We start from the raw sequence: 18,751 nt of genomic DNA on the forward strand, positions 1-18,751 counted from the left end.
GGATTGACAGAACGGTGGAGTGGCCTTTTGAAGTCACAACTACAGTGCCAACTAGGTGACAATACTTTACAGGGCTGGGGCAAAGTTCTCCAGAAGGCCATGTATGCTCTGAATCAGCGTCCAATATATGGTACGTTTTCTACCATAGCCAGAATTCATGGGTCCAGGAATCAAGGGGTGGAAGTGAAAGTGGCACCACTCACCATAACCCCTAGTGATCCACTAGCAAAATTTTTGCTTCCTGTTCCCACGACATTACGTTCCGCTAGCCTAGAGGTCTTACTTCCAGAGGGAGGAATCCTGCCACCAGGAGACACATTAAACAACGATTCCATTAAACTGGAAGTTAAGATTGCCACCTGGACACTTTGCGCTCCTCCTACCTTTAAGTCAACAGGCTAAGAAGAGAGTTACAGTGTTGGCTGGAGTAATTGATGAGGACTATCAAGATGAAATCAGTCTACTACTCCACAATGGAGGTAAGGAAGAGTATGCATACAATGCAGGAGATCCACTAGGGCATCTCTTAGTATTACTATGCCCTGTGATTAAGGTCAATGGGAAACTACAACAGCCCAATCCAGGCAGGACTACAAATGGCCCAGACCACTCAGGAATGAAGGTTTGGGTCATTCCACCAGGAAAAAAACTACTACCTGCTGAGGTGCTTGCTGAAGGCAAAGGGAACACAGAAAGGGCAGTAGAAGAAGGTTGTCATCAATACCAGCTATGACCACATGACCAGCTGCAGAAATGGGGACTGTAATTGTCATGAGTACTCCTTCTTTTGCTAAAAACATGTTTGTGCATGTATACGTGTGTACTAGGAAAATATCCTTATTTTGTTTCTTTTTCCTTTATCATGTGACATAAGATTTATTGATTTCATATTAGCATTTAAGTATTGTTAACCTTATGTAATAGTATTTAGGTTGGGGATTGGTATGTTTCCGGTTGTACGACGGCATAATTATGACCTTATTATTGTCTTTATTTGAAGATTATGTATGATCTCAGGAGATGTGTATGGGTTCAAGTTGACAAGGGGTGGACTTGCGATGGTTAATACTGAGTGTCAACTTGTTTGGATTGAAGGATACAAAGTATTGATCCTGAGTGTGTCTGTGAGGGTGTTACCAAGAGATTAACATTAAAGTCAGTGGGCTGGGGAAGGCAGATCCACCCTTAATCTGGTGGGCACAATCTAATCAGCTGCCAGTGACTATAAAGCAGGAAGAAAAATGTGAAAAGGAGAGACGGGCCTAGCCTCCCTGCCTACATCTTTCTCCCATGTTGGATGCTTCCTGCCCTCAAACATTGGACCCCAAGTTCTTCAGTTTTGAGACTGGCTCCCCTTGCTCCTCAGCTTGCAGACGGCCTATTGTGGGACCTTGTAATCATGTAAGTTAATACTTACGAAACTCTCTTTTATGTGTGTGTTTGGAGACACATATATGTAAAACCATATATATATATATGTGGTTTTCCACACAGCATTGCATATATATACAATTTAGTTCTGTCCCTGTAGGGAACCCTAATACATTAAGTTAACTCTCCCTCCCCTCCACGCACCTAGTGCTTTAAATCACGCCATTGTCTCCTAATTTATAGTTGCTGACAAGAGGTCTTTTGTAGTTTTTGTCTTTTTTCCTCTGTAAGTTATAGCTCCTCCACCCTACCCTGTTTCCATGCGTGGCTACGGTGAAGATTTTGTCTTAGTATTTGGTTTCAGCAGTTTGACTATGGTATGTCTAGGTGTGGCTTCTTTTGATATTTATATTTTGGGGAGATTTTCTGTGTTTGTTAGATCTGTGAATTTTTGTCTTTTGTTAATTTTGGAAAATTCTCAGAATTTATCTCTTTAAATATTTCCTCTGCTCCATTCTCTATCTTTTCGTCTTCTGGTAATCCATTTACATATGTTTAGTTATTTTAATATTGCTATGCAGATTTTGGAAGCTCTTATTCTTTTTTAAAACTCTTTTGCTCTTTACATTCCAGTTTAAATAATATTTGCTGATCTATTTCTTATTTGACAAATATTTAGTGAGCACCTATCATATACCAAGAACTATAACTTTCATCCTCTGTATAAGGATTACAACCTTGCACAGAACAGATAAAACTTCATTTCCGTGGTAGTTACTTTTCAGTTGAGAAATGGAAAGCAATACAATAAATTAAAAAATATATAGACTGGTGAACGAAATAAAGGAGAGAAACAAAAGACTCTAATGCTAAGAAGAATTAATAAAAAATGAAAAATATAAAAATGTTCAACATGTCATTAAAATACTACCATGTTTGGATGAAATGAGTATATTCTTTTGTGCTGTAAAAGCCATCTTAAGATATGTACCCTAGAATTTAAAGTGTAATAAAAAAAGCCATCTTAAGATCATATTTATTTAAAAAAAATTTATTTTAGGTTCAGAGGTATGTGTGCAGTTTTGTTATATAAATAAGTTTCATATCACAGGGGTTTGGTGTATAGATTATTTAATCAGCCAGGTAATAGGCATAGTATCCAACAGGTAATCCCTCTTCCCACCTTCCACTCTCAAGTAGGTGCCATGTCTGTTGTTGCCTTCTACGTGTCCATGTGTACTCAATGTTTAGCTCTCACTTAGAAGTAAGAATATGGGGTATTTGGTTTTCTGTTCCTGCATTAGTTTACTTGGGTTATGGCCTCAAGCTCCATCCATGTTGCTGCAAAGAACATGATCTCATTCTTTTTTATGGCTGCATAGTATTTCATGGTACTTATGTATTTTCTTTATCTCATCCACCACTGATGGGCACCTAAGTTGGCTTCATGTCTTTGCTATTGTGAACAGTACTGCGATGAGCATATATGTACATGTGAACATATATATATAGGTGAACACACATATATATATGTATTGTGAACACACATGGGATGAGCATATGTGTACATGTGTCTTTATGGTAGAACAATTTATATTTTTTAGGGGTATATACCCAATAATGGAATTGCTGGTTCAAATAGTACTTCTTTTTAAGATCTTTCAGAAATTACCACACTGCTTTTCACAACTACTGAACTAACTTACATTCCCACTAGCAGTGTATAAGCATTCCCTTTTCTCTAGAAGCTTTCCAGCATCTGTTATTTTTTTTACTTTTTTATAATAGCTATTGCGACTGGTATCTTACACCATCTTACAGTATCTCATTGTGGTTTTGATTTGCATTTCTCTAACGATTAGTGATGTTGAACATTTTTTTTTATATGTTTGTCGACCACATGTATGTCTTATTTTGAAAACTGTCTGTTCATGTCCCTTGCCCACTTTTTAATGGGGTTGTTTGTTTTTTTAATGACTGGTAAATTTGTTTAAGTTCCTTATAGATTCTGGGTATTAGACCTTTATCAGAAGCATAGTTTGCAAATACGTTCTTCCACTTTGTAGGTTGTTTACTCTGTTGATAGTTTCTTTTCCTGTACCAAAGCTCTTTAGTTTTATTTGGTCCCATTTGTAATTTTTTGTTTTTGTTGCAATTACTTTTGGAGCCTTTGTCATGAAATCTTTGCCAAGGCTGATGTCCAGAATGGTATTTTCTAGGTTATCCAGCAGGGTTTTTTTTAATATATATAGTTTTAGGTTTTACATTTAAGTCTTTAATCCATCTTGAGTTGAATTTTGTATGGTGTAAGAAAGGGGTACAGCTTCAACCTTCTGCATATGGCTAATAAGTTGTCTCACCATCGTTTATCAAATTGGGAGTTGTATTAATTTTTTTCTCATGCTGCTAATAAAGACATACTTGAAACTAGGTAATTTATAAAGAAAAGAGGTTTAATTGACTCATAGTTCAGCATGGCCGGGGAGGTCTCAGGAAACTTACAATCGTGGCAGAAGGCACCTCTTCACAGGGCAGCCAGAGAGAGAATGAGTGCAGAACAAAGGGTGAAGTCCCTTATGAAACCATCAGATCTTGTGAGAACTCAGTCACTATCAGGAGAACAGCATGAGAGAAACCACCCCATGATTCAGTTATCTCCACCTGTCCTGCCCTTGACACGTAGGGATTATTATAATTCAAGGTGAGATTTGGGTGGGGATACAGAACCAAACCATATCAGGAGTTTTCTTCTCTGCTTGCTTTTGTAAACTTTGTTCAAGATCAAATAGTTGTAGGGGTGCAGCTTTATTTCTAGGTTTTCTTTTCTATTCCATTGCTCTATGTATCTGTTTTTATATCAGTACCATGCGGTTTTGGTTACTGTAGCCTTGTAGTATAGTTTGAAGGCAGGTAATGTGATGCCTCCAGCCTTTTTCTTTTTGTTTAGAATTGCCTTGGCTATTTGAGCTCTCTCTTGGTTCCATATGAATTTAAAAATAGTTTCTTCAAGTTATGTGAAGAATGTCATTAGTAGTTTGATGGGAATAGCATTGAATCTGTAAATTGCTTTGGGCAATATTGCCATTTTAACAATATTGATTCTTCCTATCCATGACCCTGGAATGTTTTTCCATTTGTTTGTGTCTTCTCTGACTTTTTTGAGCAGTGCTTTGTAATTCTCGTTGTAGAGAACTTTGACTGGTTAGCTGTATTCCTAGGTATTTCATTCTTTTCGTGGCTATTGTGGATGGGATTGTGTTATTGATTTGACTATCATCTTGAACACTGGTGGTGTATAAAATGCTATGGAATTTTATACATTAACTTTGTATCCTGAAACTTTGCTGAAGTTGTTTATTAGATCTAGGAGCCTTTGGGCTCAGACTATGGGATTTTCTATATATAGAAGCATATTGTCTCCAAACACAGATTTTTTGACTTCCTCTCTTTCTATTTGGATGCCTTCTTTTTATTTCTCTTGCCAGATTATGTTGGCTAGTACTTCTAGTACTATGTTGAATAGGAGTGGTGAGAGTGGGCATCCTTGTCTCATTCCAATTCTCAAGAGGAATGCTTTCAGCTTTTGCCCATTAGGTATGATATTGGCTGTGGGTTTGTCATAGATGGCTTTTACTACTTTTACTATTTACTACCTTCAATGCTTAGTTTGTTGAGGGTTTTTAACTTGAAGGGATGTTGAATTTTATTGAAAGTCTTTTCTGCATCGATTGAGATAATCATGTGATTTTTGTTTTTAGTTCTGTTTATGAAAAGAATCATATTTATTGATTTACATACATTAAACCAAGCTTGCATCCCAGGGATAAACCCCCCTTGATTGTGTCGGCTTAGGTTTTGATATGGTGCTGCATTCCGTTTGCTGATATTTTGTTGAGGATTCTTGCATGTATATTCATCAAGGGTAGTGGCCTGAGGTTTTCTTTTTTGCTGTTGTGTCTCTGCCAGGTTTTGGTATCAGGATGATGCTAGTTTCAGAGAATGAGTTAGGAAGGAATCCCTCATCCTTAATTTTTTGAAATAGTTTCAGTAGGAATGGTATCTGCTCTTCTTTATACATCTGGAAAAATATGGGTATGAATTCATGTAGTCCTGAGCTTTTTCTGGTTGGTAGGTCTTTTATTACTGATTCAATTTTGGAATTTATTATTGGTCTGTCCAGGGATCCAATTTTTTCCTGGTTTAATCTTGGGAGGTTGTATATTTCCAGGAATTTATCCATTTCTTCTAGGTTTTTCTAGTTTGTGTGCACAGAGGTGTTTATAGTAGTTTCTGAACATTTTTTTTTTTTTGTATTTCTGTGGGGTCAGTGGTAATGTCCCCTTTTTCATTTCTGATTGTGTTTATTTGGATCTCATCTCTTTTTTCTTTATTACTCTAGCTAGTGGTCTGTGAATCTTATTTATCCTTTCAAATATGAAACCCCCAGATTCATTGGTCTTTTGTATGATTTTTCACATCTCAATTTCCTTCAGTTCAGCTCTCATTTTGGTTACTTCTTGCCTTCTGCTAGTTTTGGAGTTGGTTTGCTCTTGTTTCTCTAGTTTCTCTAGGTATGATGTTAGATTGTTAATTTCATATCTTCCTAACTTTTTGATGTGGGTGTTTAGTGCTATTAACTTCCCTCTTAACACTGCTTTGGCTGTGTCCCAGAGATTCTGGTATGTTGTATCTTTGTTCTAATTAGTTTCAAAGAATTTAATGATTTCTGCCTTAATTTCATTGTTCACCCAAAGGTCATTCGGTAGAAGATCAGTTAATTTCCATGTAATTGTATAGTTTTGAGTTATTTTCTTAGAATTAATTTCTATTTTTTATTGTACCATGTTCTAAGAGTGTGTTTGGCATGATTTTGGTTTGTTGTTTTAGTTTTCTGAGGGTTGTTTTATGGCAATTATGTGGTCAATTTTAGATTATGTGCCATATGCAGATGAGAAGAATGTATATTCTGTTGTTTTTAGTTGGAGAGTTCTATAGATGTCTGTTAGGCCCATTAGGTCAAATGTAGAGTTCAGGCCCCGAATATCTTTGTTAGTTTTCTGCCTTGTACTGATCTATTTTCAAATTCACCAAATCTTTTCTGAGCTGTGTTCAGCCTACTGGTAAGCACATATAGTGAAATCTTCACTGTTGGTATTATGTGTGTTCATTTATTTCAAGCATTCCCATTTGACTCTTTTAAAAATAGTTTGTGTCTTTACTGAACTCCCTGTCTGTTCATGCATGCTGTCCACATTTTCTATTACATTTCAAAATTAATCAGTGTGATTTTAAAATCTCTGTACAATACTCTCAACATCTGGGTCATCTCTGAGTCTGGTTCTGTCAATTGTTTTATCTCTTGACAATGGGTTGTTTTGGCATGCTCTGAAAGTCTCCTATTATTTGAGTGAATGCTGGACATCCTTTGTGGAAGAATGATAGAAGCTGAGATAAATAATATTTACACCTGGAAATGGACATGCATTTTCTTTTGCTTGGCTGTTATGTTGGGCATTGAGTTAGTCTAGGCAGACATACACTGGGTTTGGGTTTTATTGTTGCTCTCATTATCTTCATTGCAGTGCTAGCTCTGAATTTCTTCAGTGGTGGGCTGATGCTTCTTTGTGCTTAGAGTGGGGCAGGCCTTGGATAGTGGAGGTTTTCATCTTTGTTTTGTTTTTTCTCATTGTTTCTGCTCTATCCTCAGCTTTCTGTGCTCCTTCCATATCCGTACCATGGTGGTGGTGGTGGTAGTGGTGGTGGGTGTGTGGGTGGGGGGGAATCTGTTTCCCTGTTCTTTATCCTTCTTCAGTGGTAAAATACTATTGCTTGTTATTGTGGACTAGGTTTATCGTAGGAAGAGGGAATTTTTATTTTCTTAACATAGTTTCAATTTTAGGCAGACTTGCATGTCTGTGTCTCAGAAATGAAGCCTCATCAGTGTTTCTTGCCTACCCTTTCTCCCAGTGCCTGTTGAACTCTGATCTGTGGGTCATTGGGCCATGGATAGAAAACAGTTTCCTGCCTGTTCCCAGAAGTAGCACACTTCTCCTTATACCAGTGCAGGATCCTGAGTCCAGGAGTTTTCCCTGCTTTTTCCCAGGGCCAGAGGACCTTTGCTTCTAGTCATCAACTAGAAGCAACACAATTCTTGCCTTACCTCCAGTCATTTCAGGTTTTTTCTTTCTATGACAGAAGGATCCACATAGCTGGGTGGAGTTCATATCTCTTCCTCAGGGGCAACTGAAAATTTTCTCTGTGCCTGTACCACTGATGACCTCCTGCATGCCTATTCATCTCTAGATTTTCTCATGAGCCTCCAGTGGAGGGCAGTGAAAACGAGCTAGTAAATTAGGGCAAAATCATCTTGTGTCTTGGACTCTCAGTTATTTTAAACTGATACTTTAGTCCACAACTGGCTTTTAAGAATCTACTAAACTTTCAGCTGATTTCTTCTAACTGGCTTATATGGTGGTCGTCTCTTTTTTCTATGCTCTGCCAATGGCAAAAGAGTTTGCATGTCCTCTCTCTCATTGAAGGGGCTTGTAATTTTTTGGAATTTAATTTATTTGGTTGGCCAGTAACCTTAGCTCTTCAGTGGGCTCATGAAAAGTTTGTGGATTTCCTGTCTTTTCCCAATTGCTAGGGTGAGAGTCATTTCTCTTATGATGTTTTACATCCTAAATGAAAGCAGAACTCTAGAAATTTAAACTTGAAATATAGAAAGAATACAATCAAGAAGACTTCATAAATTTTGTTAACGGCAAATCACTAGGGCAAGGATTCACTAGCTCCTGCTGTGAGGTTCCATTTGTTTCTGGTCTTGGATTTTCATGTGAGACCATTTCTTTTTCTTTTTTTTCCCCCTAGGCTCAAAGCTGAGTACACTCCCGTCATTTTAATAATATTTTAGGCAAGTCCTATGACAATTATACTAACAAGTTTCTTCAACCCCACCACCACCCCTACCATCTCTATGCTTTGCTTGCCCATACTCCCTTCACCCTTTCATCTGCTATTACCACTGTTATTTCTACTTGTGGTTGAAAGTAAAAAGCATCTCCAGATTACAGCAAGTTCAGTGGCCCTGCTCCATAACCTGGCCTCTGCTGAAGGGAGAAAATGGGGGGAAACATGAACAATCATCATGGGTTGTGATCAGGCACTACCAGAAGCCCAGCTTGTGTTTCAAAAACAGGCTCTTGGACATGTTCCCAGCAGATAACTCTTCACTGGCTTGGAGAACAGGAAGGACTATTTCACAAACACCACTGTGTTTGAATTTCTAGAGGCTACCCAGACCAAGAATACATCCCTGCAGTGCTTCACCACACACTCATTGCTGCAGTATTCATTGTTCCAGTCCTTACTCACAATGGAAGTGTTCTCACAACCAGAACTCAAACATCGAAGCTGGGGTGAGAGTGCCACAGGAGACCCACTCACCAATTCAACATCTATCTGAGAAGGGGACTAAACCTCAGGAACTACATCTGTGATCATCTCACAGATAGTCTCAGGAGAAGTTGCCTCCACCGTATGGGCCTCAGGGCTATTGTTCATAGGCTGCTCAGGACTACTTTCCACAGTTGGTGGGACTAAAGTAGTCTGCACTTTCAAAGTGGGTAGAGACACACTCTTGATCTGCAGAGGAGATAGCTGTTGCTGTAAATTGATTCAAACTTTCTGAGGTGGAGGCTGTTTTATGGCCTGGAGTGGAGGAAGCTGCTGTGAAATAGTAACTTGCTGCTGAGTCGGAGGCTGTGGCATCTGTTGTAATGGAGGGGGCTGTAGTCGGGGTGGAGGCAGTTGCATAGAAGCAGCAGCAGCTGCTGCTGCCTGCGACACTGACCAAGTGACAATCTGGGCTTGTTGACTGGGCTGGATAGTAGCTGTACTGGTTTGGCCTAGTTGGAGCCCCTGGGAGGTCACCACTGTGGCTGGGATAACAGTAACCATCCCTTCTTGAGACATAGTAATGGAAGAGGGCAACGTTTGTTTGGTAATAATCAACTTGGTGATATTGGGCTGACCCCCAACTCCTGAAGATGCCTGGTTTGCCACATAGGATGAAAGGGTGGAGTTAACAGTGGTTGGGAACAGGGCAGGGGGCTCTATTGAAGCTGGTGCTGGAGATGCTGGGTCAACAGTAGCCATAGGAGATGGAGAAGGAGTTTGTAATGGTGGTGCTGGATCCAGTTCCACTGTTTCCACAGTGGCCTGACACTCTTGGTTGTCTATGTAAGCAGTCAATGCCTTCAGATACTCTTTCTTGGCAGCCTCAGTTTTCCTCTTATATACCTGTTTTTGCTTCTCTCCAAGACTATCCCACATGGAGGCCACAATTTTTGAAACCTCACCAAAAGTGGCATTAGGATTCTGTCCCTTGATGGCAGCCTGTGTATCACAAAAGAATAAAGCATATGCTGAAACTGGTTTCTGAGGTTTATTAGGATCTTTCTTTTTTCTCTTCTTTGGGACCTTCTGCTTTTTCCCTGCTTCCACCACCACTGTCTTCTGGCTGTGAAGTTGCCTCCGGAAATCCTCAACACCATCCTCGTGAAGTGAACTAGTAGGTGAAGGGGTGGTTGAAAGACGATCTTCAGGTGACTGGGCAGGTGGCAGGATGGTGCCACCCCCTGAGCTCAAACCCAGTTGGAAACTCAGTTCTGACTGATCAATGGTGGTCAACTGGCTATGCCCTATCAAGTCAGATGTCATGTCTGTCATTGGTACATCAATTGTAACAGGTGAGTTGGCACTATACCGAGTTCCCATAGAGTAGTCCAAGTCCATGATCAAGCCTTCACCGAGGATTCCCCGCCCTGCTCCATCAAGCTATGGGTCGTACCCACAGGTATGTTCAATGTCTGGACCCCATACTGGGCTGAAAAACTGCCATTCTGTGAAGAGGAAGGGTCTGCCAGGTCATCAAAGTGGTCAACCACGTCGGAAACAGCCAATGAGGGATCAGAATCCAAGGAGATAGGTGGGATTTCAAATTCCTCATCACCCAAGCTTGGTGTATGGAATATCTCAGCCCCTGACAGGAAGGAGTGTGAAGGCCCTGTGATCATCAGGTAAATGTCATTTCCTCTGGGAAACTCCCATCTTCACACAACCGCTCCTACCGTCTCAGACCGTCATCGCTCCCACCGTCCCCACTGGACTCGGAACTGTGAGACCACTTCTTGTATCATGTGTGTCCTATTTAACTTTCCTTAAACAAGCCTGTGTTCCTTGCATCTAAAAACCTTAAAACATGTTTGAATTCCAGCATCTCAGAACCAGGAGCACATCGAACTCACATTATGTGGTAGGCAACACTCTAAAGACGCCCTCCTCCCAGATTCTTATCTCTTGGTTGTTCAAACAGTAATGCAGGTACTGCTGTAAAGGAATTTTGAACAAATAAAGTCCCAAGTCAGTTAACTTAATTAATTAATAAATAATTAATACTTATTAGTTAATAAGTATTAATTAATTAAGACAGAGTCTCTCTTTGTTGCCCAGGCTGAAGTGTAGTAGTGTGACCTCAGCTCACTGCAACCTCTGCGTACTGGGTTCAAGTGATTCTCATGCCTCAGCCTCTCGAGTAGCTGGGATTACAGGCGTGAGCCACCACTCCTGGCTAATTTTTGTATTTCTAGTAGAGACAAGGTTTCACCATGTTGCCAAGGCTGGGCTTGAACTCCTGACCTCAAGTGATCTGCCTGTCTCAGTCTCTCAAAGTGCTAGGATTACATGTGTGAGCCAACACGCCTAGTCGAAAGTCAGTTAACTTTAAAATGTGGGGATTGTCCAGGTGGGCCTGACTCAATTAGTTGAGTCTTTTAAAGCAGAAAGTTTTCTATGACTGGAAGCCAGAGAAGTCAGAGAAATCTGAAGCATGAGAAGGATTTAGTGTGCTGTTGCTGGCCTTGATGCTGGACAGGTTCCGTACAAGGACCACAGAGTGGCTACAAGTAGCTGAGAGCGAACCCAACTAACAGCCAACAAGGAAACAGCCACCTCCGTTCTACAACCACAAGGAACTGAATTTTACCAACAACAGGAATGAGATTGGAAGATGATCCCAAGCTCCAGAAGAGAACACAACCAGCTGACAGATTGGTTTTAGCCCTGGGATACCCTGAGCTGAGGTCCCAGTCATACCATCCGGGATTTCTGACCTATAGAACTGTGAGATAATGAACAGGTATTGTTTTAAGCTGCTAAATGTCTGGTAATTTGTTAGGCAGCAATAGATGACTAATGCAGGTTGATTTCAAGTGAATGGGACTCTCTGGAGCTGTGTGAGGCTGCAACCCTTAATGTAAATAATTTTGTGACCATGTGTCATCAGAACAAATACTTTTGGAAAACCACATTTTCATAATCAGGATGAAAGATTAATGATGTTGAGTGGACTTACAGCAGAGACCAATCACAGAAAGCATGGAGGCAACACTATGAAACAAAACTTGAATACTTAAGTGTGGAGGTTAGTGATACAGAAAGCAGATTCTATCAGTAAGTGAGAATTAAAGCAACTGGCATTCATCTAAGAACTAATCTTAGCTCAAGTGGAAAACACAACTAATATTGCTAACTCTAACTCTGCTTTGGTTTAAAGGATGATAGTATGGTGGATAAATAATGATAAAAAACAATAGCAACAACAACCATTGATGAAACATTTACTCTGTGCCAGGTACCATCCTAGCAATGTTACATGTGCTCTTTCTAACTCTCACAAAGCTTTTGAAGTTGATACCATTAATCATCTTTTAACCTTTGGGTAGTAGTAATGAAGAATGATCCTGAGATTAATCAGGAAAGAAACGGGAAACAAAGGCAGCATTTTGGCACAGGAAGTTTAAATGCCTGTTTCAGTTTCATGATGTGCCTTTAATCTTGGAGTCTCAATAATCGTTAGCTGCTCTGGATAAAGGAGGAACCACACTCTTTAATTCATGAAACTTGAAGAACACCCTTCTCAATGCACTTAAAACACCTGGTTTCTGAGCCAGAATCACTAAATTAGGCCCTCTTTATCACTTGTTTTAAAAGTAATTCATCCTTTATCTGAAGCATATCATGTAATAATACATATAATATAGGTTAAAAACATTTACTGATCTTAAAAAATTGGATTATCAGTACATTTGGGTCACATGGTAGTAGAGTACTCCTGGAGATAATGATGCCCTATTCCTTCAGTCTAAGAACAGATGGCAATTAATTTCTCCAGCATTATCTGGTTTACATATATATAATAGTGATAAAAATCAACAATAATAAAATACTGGTAACCATTATTTTTCACCAGTTTTATTCATGTACCACAAATGGTTTAATTTTCTTAATTAAATCAGCACTAAAATAAAAATCATAGAAAAGAAGACGGGCTGAATCTCCCTAAGTGATAGAGCACTCAAGCATTTTTACTTTTTCACTGAGACAAAAAACAAAAGCAAATAAACAAACAACAACAAAAAAAACCCTGTCTGCCCAGGAGCTAATCCATTTTCCACACTCATTATCATTCAGATGAGTCTTTTGTAAGACAAAGATGTCAGCATAGCTTCTTTCAGTGTCTGAGAATGCCTTTCTTATTTGGATTGTACAAATAAAGAGGACCCTCTGGATCTAATTAAGAGATTTTTCACCTGCCATCATTCATTCATTCAGTTCACAAACATTTATGGAACACGTGCTATATTCAAGGCACAATGTTAAATACTGTATTACACTAAGAGTTATGCCACAATGGGTCAATCATAAAACCACACTCTTAATTAATCTTGCGATTTTTAATGATTTAATTCTTTCATTCAGCAAGGCCTTATTAACAACCAAGTGCCAGGCTAGGCACTGGGGCTGCCAAAATGAACTCACAATCTCTGCTTTCACGTGCTCATAATCTAATGGGGGGAGGCAGAGACATAAACAAGTAATTACTGTGCAATTGAGGTCCTACTGTAAAGGTCTGTGATGGTGTAATGGAGCCTGTGTGTGTGTGTGTGTGTGTGTGTGTGTGTTAGTGTTACTAGAGGGGAGTAGTGGAAGAGTCAGAGAAGGTCTTCCTGGAGAGATGACACTTGAAGGACAAGTAATAGTTTCCTAGGGGAGGGAGGATAGAATGTTCTGGGGAATGTAGCAGTGAATATACCAGGTACAGGGAAGGGCTTTGGAAGACATTTGTGGGAAGTCACATCATATCTGGGGAATTGCAGTCACATATGGCTGGGAGGATATGGAACTATCTGGAGATGAGATTGGAGAGATATGGAATGAGAGAATCACGTTTGAGTATTATTTAGGTCAAGCCAGATGAATTTACCAATATTAGACTATTTCGACTTACAAAAACAGCAATTTAAAGAATATTTCAGGATGATATAATAATGATGTACAAGCACCAGTAAATAACCACACAAACATAATTTATTATAATTGTTATTGTTACCGTTATTATTTGCACTTCTCACTCCCTACCCTGATCAGAAATGGCTTCTCCCTAGGTCCAAGGTTGTTCCCTCTGTCTGGGGGAGATTCTGGGTTCACATGCCGTTAACTAATCTTGGTTGCCACAGCTGGTGAGAGTGGGACTGAGTAAATGAATTTATCGGACTACACTGGAAAAACAGTTGGAGTAATAATGACAATAAAACCCTATATTTATTTTGTTTTGTTTGAGGTGGAGTCTCGCTCTGTTGTTCAGGCTGGAGTGCAGTGGTGTGATCTTGGCTCACTGTAACCTCTGTCTCCCGGGTTCAAGCAATTCTCCTGCCTCAGTCCCCCACGTAGCTGGGATTACAGGCATGTGCCACCATACCTGGCTAATTTTTGCATTTTTAGTAGAGACAAAAACCCTATATTTGAACACCAAAGAGTGCCAGCCACTGTGCTAAGTCCCTCATAGGCATTACCTCTAATCCTCACAGCAAAACCCAGGTAGGGATTTTTATACCCGTTTTACATATGGACACTCCAAGGCTCTAAAGAGGCCAGGCAACTTGCTCAGTGCCACTCTGCTAGTGAGCAGCAGAGCTGGGACTATTCCTGTCTAATTTCACCAGACACTCCCCTTCAAGGAGGCCTAGTGAGAGTGACTGCAGTGGAACTAGAGAGGACCTAATCACCAGCTGAGTTTAAAGACGATTGCCCTGAAAAGGAAAGACCTGAAAGTGAGTGAAGCCCTGTGAATTACTTCAGAGTGTCAGAAATCTCTGTTTGTAAGTTTCAATTTTTTCTCCTTAGAAAGCGAGAAAGAGGAGAGTGTAGAAGATGGGGATGGGGCACAAAAGAGGCATTTGGGTAATATGGGGAGAAAAGTGAGCACCCACTCTTATCCTCTACATCCGTGCTGGCAGGGGATCAGTTGGGTCTAGAATTTAACTCTTTCTTTGCTGTGGCAAGAACAAAGCTCATTCTGCTTAGCAAAGTCCTTCTCACCAACAGCTACATAACAGGGAGGAATACTGTGTGGCCATTATAAGACAAAAATATTTCACTTGATTTATTCCCCTAAAAGATTGCATGGGAAAGAATGTGTGATCAAGAAAATACAACGTTAAAACTGGAAACATGTTACTGAGGAAGTATTCTTAACCTTTGAAGTTAGACAACATTTTCATCACTTTGGGATGGCGGGCCGGTTGAGACTCTGAAATTCCCGTAGTTTTGTCATCGCGAAGCCACCCAGCACACCATAATACACAGTGGGAACAAAGCCTCTGGAGGCCCCTGTGATCCACGAGCACAGTGTCTCATCTATTATCCAAGTGGCCTGTTCTAGAAACCATCTTTTGGGTGTGTCTTTTCATTTGTTTCTTCTGTCTCCCATGCTGAGAGTGATGACAAGGGTCATTTCTCGTTAATGTTGTGGACACTGCACTCAGAGTGACCTTTCTCACTGAGAAACAGCCTTTCACAGTCTGGATTTTTAAACAGTTTTCTCAAAAAAAAAAGTGAGTGTATTTCTTTAAAGATCACACTTTGAGTTTAGAGTTAGATGCCTGTAGCTCTCTCAGTCTTTTTGTAAGAAATATAATTTTGTCAGGGTCTGAAAGAGAAAATAACTCTAGGATTATTTTGCAGGAGGAAAAGAGAAGTAATTTTCAGCAAACTGGAATATATCATTAATCTTCCCTATGGGAAACATTATAGTAAATCAATAAATCACTTAGAAAGGTTTCTACTCCCTCCTGGCCATTCCATGGGTCAGTTGTGCCAACTTATAAAATGCTTCCTGAAAACAATATTTTATTGATAACTGGAATGATTGTTATAAAACATTAACTTTCCTAAAGTATATTTTTTAGTCATCTTTTTAGCATTTGAGCTGCACTGTTGTTGGTGGATGTTCTACGCATGGCATTTTTAGCACAAGGAGGTAAAGCAGTTGACAAATGCCAAAGGACCAATGCGCTTAATGCATCTGGAGCTGTACCTCAATCTAATTTTTAAGTTATTGATGACAAAGTTTGGCCTTCTCTCGGCATCTGGAACAATTTGGAGCTGTCTGTTTCCCAATCATCAGCTACTACATAGCCACTAACTAGCAACAAAAATTTGTTATTGGCCTAAGTAGGATGCATCTTAAACAACAGTCTTACTTGTGATTCTTTGCATTTCCCCACTCCCCTCTCATAATCAAGAGCTGAGTGTAATAAAAGCTGATACTTGGCAATGCAGAGTTTTAGAGATGCCAAGTTTAATTCCTGTTACAGGTTGTCTAAAGATGCTTAGGGATAGCTTTTTGTTGAGTGTGTGTTCCAGGTCAGCTTAGACAGTGCAGACTGTGCCACAGGGATGGAGGGAGGAAACAAGGCAGGAGGGGACGACATTAGGTCGATTCTGTGGCAGGTTATCAAGATCATGCTGAATGGTGGAGCCCTCTCTAATATCCAGCTCCATCTCAGATCATCTTCCTTAATACTTGGCTCAACATCCTAGGACTTAGACATTTTCAGGTGCCTCTGGCAGAACAATTTATAGTTTTGAGTCTTGGCACATGGCATATTTCAAAGACTTCTGGGGTCCATTGCTCTTAATCTTTATTTATACTCATGGAAGGATCCTGCCAACTTGTGTATAGTGGGGCAAAGAGGCCAGCCACTCAGAGAATGCTTGTGTGCTGGCCTGGCCTGGCCTGGTCTGGCTCCTCTGCATGAGTGTGCCCCAGAGGCTGGAGAAGGATACAGCTGGCCAGAGGCTCCTGTCCCTCATCTCCTGTCCTCTCTGATGCAGGTGGCTCAGTGACTGCTGTCCTGCGCGAGGGAACATTGCCCATGATCCAGGTGCTCGGTCCAGAGAGAATGTTCCCTATTGAAATCATGTTGGGAACATAGCCCTTCAAAGCCAGTCCCTGTGGGTCCTTCTGTTATTGGGAGAGACCATGTCAAATGTTTAACAAAAGTGTTTCAGCAGTCTCTCTCCTTTTTGTGATTTGTGTAGAAAAAGAAGGTTAAATCTGGTGTCTGTCCTTAGCAGAGAAAACAGATACTCCAGTGCTGTCTCTTATTTTTACAGCATACTTGGAGAATGTACAGCTGATTAAGATATGTAAAGTTTGAAAATTAAGTTAAAAGTAAAGAGATAGGGCATTCTTTGATTTGAAATCCTTTTGGCTAGAAAAATGGTTTGTACTTTAAGAAAGAACTTGGTGTGGCAAAGTATGAGTGAAAAATAAATAGTGAAGAATTTTCTAACAACAGTGTTGCCTGAAATGCATGGGAACCTAAAAAACAAACAAACAAACAACAACAACAAAACCAACTCAGAAACAATTTGTTCTCTTTAACCTGTGCCATTTCCAGTGTAAGGTCTGAATGGCAAAACTTTATGCATTTATTTAATCTAAAATTAAATACTTTGATATTTATACTTATCTTTTTCTTTTTGAACATTACTTTTGAAAATGAATATAACACAGTTACAGATTCAATTATATAAAAATATTTTCTGTAATATGATAAATATGCGCCTCAGCATCGTAAATTAAAGGCTGTATCCTAGCCTTTCGTTGTGAGCTCATTTCTATATGAGATTCATTTAAAATTTTATTACTATGTAGACCACACAATGGAATAACAGTGTTAATAACTTGATACTGTAGCTGCAGGATTTGTAACCTACTCTTCTGAAGCTAACAGCCCTAGGGCCAACGGCTGCTCATTTATTTCACCATATTTAAATCAATTGTAGAGGCAGTCAGACAATAAATTGTGTGTCCATCTCTAGTAATAAAATTGGCATCTCAAACAGCAGAGACTTGTACAAAGATTTTACAGCTCCCCTTTTGGGATGGATTCTTCTTTGTACTATCTCCTGCAGGGGAAAAAAATGTGCTCAGATGTAAAATAACATTTTTTTTTCTGTTCTCTTGTTAAATTCTCTGTCTTACCACTGTATAGTTGAGCCCAGTGATTTTAGCTTCTGTAAAGCTCCCACTTACTGCTTGAGGGGAATTCTTTTGTCTGGGCAATGGAACAAGATAACCGACTTAATCCTCCTAGTAACACGTGAGTCGCCATGTATCATTTTAATCTGCAAAACACTAGGGCTGAGTACTGTCACATGCTGATTTTACTTTTCTATGAGAAAGTGACTCCCTGGCTCAATGATGGATTGCTTGTTCTCTTTAAACAACAGTCAAGATGGTGAATGCCCTGGGGTGATAGACAGAGTGTGCAATGGGAATGGGGGCAAATCTGATGGCCCGGTTCAAGTTCACCTGACAAAGCTGGAGCAGTTTGCAAGCAGCATTCGAGAAAGGATTATTCACACTTGCATTATATTTTTGAATGCATTTTTCTCCTTGTGCAGCTGCAAAGCTCCCTCACACTGAAGGTTTATGCACCATAATAAAGAGATTTATTTTTTTTTTCTCTCACCCTCTCTTGCTTGCTTCTTGTACTTTACACCTAGTTTCTACCGAACTGTTCAGGCAGAGGATATCTGTATATTCAAACTACACAGAACAAATATCATCTTCAAAATAATAGCACTGCTAAAAGACAGTAACAAAAGCCTGACATTTCTGATATCTGAAGAAACAAAGATTGTCTCTCCTTAAGTTGAAATCAACTCCTCAAACTTTGCTTTTTAAATATTGTTATTTCGAAACTCAACTCACTCCACAAGCAAAAGATTAAAATAAAAGTCAATTTCTTAGTTCAACTTAGAAAAATACTGAAGTTTTCCTAAGAATTACTTCAAAATTTTTCAATATCTTGTTTGCTATGAGACAAATATTAAAGAATGTAGGGAGAAAAATCAGAAAAGTTTAAACACAAGGAAGCAAAATAAGTTTCTTGATAAGTTAGAGGAAGGACTGAGAAAATGCTATTTCTTTTTCTTTCCAACTTTTCATCCTTCCATCCATCCACTC

General features: G+C 39.6%; 1 pseudogene; it reads right to left on the reverse strand.

The window, feature by feature from the left end:
• Window positions 1-8,528: 8,528 nt before the first annotated feature.
• LOC126955104 (TOX high mobility group box family member 4-like) lies at window positions 8,529-10,478 on the reverse strand (annotated as a pseudogene).
• Between the last annotated feature and the right edge of the window lie 8,273 nt (window positions 10,479-18,751).

This window comes from Macaca thibetana, chromosome 5, assembly GCF_024542745.1.
Source record: "Macaca thibetana thibetana isolate TM-01 chromosome 5, ASM2454274v1, whole genome shotgun sequence".
Classification (NCBI taxonomy): Eukaryota; Metazoa; Chordata; class Mammalia; order Primates; family Cercopithecidae; genus Macaca; species Macaca thibetana.